At 36.6% G+C, this 3,312-nt stretch overlaps 1 long non-coding RNA gene across 1 annotated transcript; it reads right to left on the bottom strand.

Moving 5' to 3' along the window:
- Positions 1 to 213: 213 nt before the first annotated feature.
- On the bottom strand, positions 214 to 2,051 carry LOC306786174. Its single transcript, XR_013772466.1, has 4 exons — positions 1,937 to 2,051; positions 1,666 to 1,850; positions 1,087 to 1,255; positions 214 to 996 (listed from the first exon to the last, which is right to left on the bottom strand). It is a non-coding gene; the product is annotated as an uncharacterized lncRNA (long non-coding RNA).
- Positions 2,052 to 3,312: the final 1,261 nt, after the last annotated feature.

The raw sequence follows: 3,312 nt of genomic DNA, 5'->3' as shown, positions 1-3,312 counted from the left end.
ATTAATTAAATGTTACAAGATAAGAGTAAATTGTCTTAATTTCCTGCACAAACTGCACATGTACCAATAAAAATGTTCAGATATTTGTTAGAAATGTGTACAATTTACTTACCTTAAAGGAAATTCTTCTTAGCAATGCCACCTGCATTCAACCTACTCTGAAGTTTAACAAAAGCACTGAAACAAAGGCTCAAATTGTCTTTAGGGACAGCTTTATTATCTCAAATGCATGGATAGTAAAGAAGCTCTGTTCCTCCTTGGATTCTACCTACCCTGCTAGTGAATCTGAAATGTTTGTTCTGGGAAGAAATAACAAGCTAAAATTGAATAACTCACTACATGTAATGTAAAATCTTTTCTTAGGTCAAACGTCAGGTTTAAACTGAAAGAACAGCCTCTAACAAAACATACTGTTGCTTTGACCTCATTGTTGACGTTATCAGTATGCATTAGTAATTTCACCTCGATGTACAATAAGCCAGTTCACATAAATTGGACAGAACCTGAACAACTGCTTATTAGAACAATGAATACCAAAACAAAAGTATATATATATATATACTGTTCTGAATGAACACAACACATACAAACTGCTTATAAAACCAAAAGCTAACTGAAAACATTAAATAATACTTTAAATAATACTTTTCTGAATATCAACGGTAAACATTGGCACCTTGAAGAGGACCTGCTTCCTATGTAGATATACAGGGCTCAGTCTGAAGTAATGACAACCCAATTATTCTTAGTTTTGACACTAATGAAAATCTATATATGAATACTATATTCCATTACTGCCAATCAATTCTCCTCAATTCTACACACAGGTCCTTTAACAGTTCCGTTGGATAAGTCCGTCTCTAACATGTCTCTCTCCACTCATGATCAGAGACATCCGCAATGAGGGTGAGGACTCTTGGGTTCACTGACAGTTGCTTCTTGTTTTTCTTGGTTTCAACTTTTGTGCCCTTCTCTGGATTGATGAGGAAGAAACACCTTTGTGAACACAAGAATTCATAATCAACCACTAAATACAGTGATTTGCTCGAAATGAAGAAATTAAAAAAAATATATACATTACTTTACCTCTGAAGGAACTCAAGTGTGGAGCCCAGAACCACAGGATAGTGGATATTGAGGCAGTAATAGCTTCCAAACATCAAACAGATGGCAGAAATGAAGTTTGGGATTTGGTCATTCACAACCTTGCCGTCGACACTTAGCATGAACTGCCTCGATGCATAGCAGGAGGTTCCTACAAAATAGACGTAGAAAATAATTACAGCAAACCAGCCATTACCATCCAAAAAAAAGTGAAGTGGATCTGGACCAGCAAACACCAGCATTTTGAGCTGGCACAGGTGTTTGAAGAATAAACAACAATAACAGAATGAACAACAAATATGTATTCTTCAAAACCATTTTTAGCTCAAAATGCTGGTGTTTGCTGGTCCATTTCATTCATTTTGGAGTAGAACCCTAACCCAGTGAAGCCTCAGGAAAGAAGCTGATAGGTCAAACTTAATGAATCTATTACACCGTTATAGAGAAGAAAATACTACTGGGAAGAAACACACCTAGCACTTTATAGCATGACGGTGCATTCCATGCAATATTTCCTTACATTAGTTACGGTTTCGTCAGTAAAAATAAATATCAACTTACCACATACAATGATGCATGGTGTCACCGGCAAGCTTTCCACTTCTACTTCTTTTACCAGACATGTTTCTTCCACATAGTGGAAGAGGTTCTCCTCTTTTTCATCAAAATAGGAGAGAAGAAGGTGCACCATATCCTTCACATCTTCTGAGCAGCCCTCCAACTGTCCTCGTAGAGAGAGACTTATCCTGATTTTAAAAACGTACGGTAACGTCAGTTCAAAAAAGCTGTTACTCTCCTCTCCGACTGTAATGCATTATGTAGTTATGCTTACCTCCAGAAGAAGTGTTTTGTTCCTAGGAGTCAGGCAGTTGTTCTTCAATAGTGTTCAGGATAATCCCCACAGAAGAGCAGACGAGCAGCTCAGGTGCTGAGCACCTAGAAATGGCGCGTAGAAAGCGCGCGGACGTGGGTTCAAAAGTTCAACCTGCGACCAGTGCTTTTTTTTAATTAATGTGTTGGTTGATCACTGCCGCCTCTCTGACGAGCAGTGCAGGTGCTGAGCAGAGCAGAGCAGAGCTGAGCGCGTAGAAAGGGCGCGTAGAAAGCGCGCTGAAGTGGGTTCAAAAGTTCAACCTCCAACAGGTGCTCAGACCACTTGCCCCCCTCCCTCTCTCTCTCTCTCTCTCTCTCTCTCTCTCTCTCTCTCTCTCTCTCTCTCTCTCTCTCTCTCTCTCTCTCTCGAAAATGCACTATATTACATTTATTTGAAAGTGTGTTTAAAGATTTAATTTGCAAATTGTTAGATGTACAATGTTAGTATATTTTAAATGAGGCAATGTATTTGCAATGTACTATTATATATGGAATATATAACATATAACTTTTTATTATTGTTTAATCTTATTATTATTTATTATTGTTCAAAACAAGATCAATTACATCAGATATTGTTAATATTTGTGGTTACACTTATCACAATGTGTTTTCTGTGCATGCATTACACTAACAAACTTAGTTTTTCCTTGACTACTTTATTGACTTGAAAGCAAAATAAAACTTTTTATTTAAAGAAGACGCGTCATACTGCCTGTATAGAATCACAAGCACCTGCTACCTGGAAGGGGATCTGATCATTTAAACCACTATAAAGGCCAACACAGTGTACTCAGGCAAAATGTGACCTTTGACCTTCGTGATGATAGAGCAAATTAATCCAATTTACAACGAAAGAGGAAACCATCTAGCCTCAATGACTACCGACCAGTTCGTTAATTTAACACTCTTCTATTTCATTGTATATACTGTGCATTTTTGTTGTTTTATCTTATGCTTTTGCTTATGCTTAGGCTTAATGTTCAATAACAATAAACCAAATATCTTTATTTTTTCAATTGTCAATATCTATTGCCTCATGATCATGAACACAAGCTCGCTCTTCCATGTATGTTGAGTTCTTAAATTACACAAATATAACATGTAAATACATGATGTATACAACTAATGCAAATTAACCATGAACATCAAATATCAGATGAAATAATCAGCATTAAATACATCTGTATCAATAACCTAGAGGCACCGGTAAATATGACTAAATCTATGGTTTAAATACACTTATACTGTCATCTACTGGTAAAACTGGTAAACACTTTGACTTTGCATCTACTTCACGTTCACTAAATCAACAGCAAAATACGGTGGAAAAAT

This window comes from Melanostigma gelatinosum, assembly GCF_949748355.1.
Source record: "Melanostigma gelatinosum genome assembly, chromosome: 12".
NCBI lineage: Eukaryota > Metazoa > Chordata > Actinopteri > Perciformes > Zoarcidae > Melanostigma > Melanostigma gelatinosum.
The sequence above is the reverse complement of the archived record's forward strand: the minus strand, read 5'-3'. Positions and strand labels throughout refer to the sequence as shown.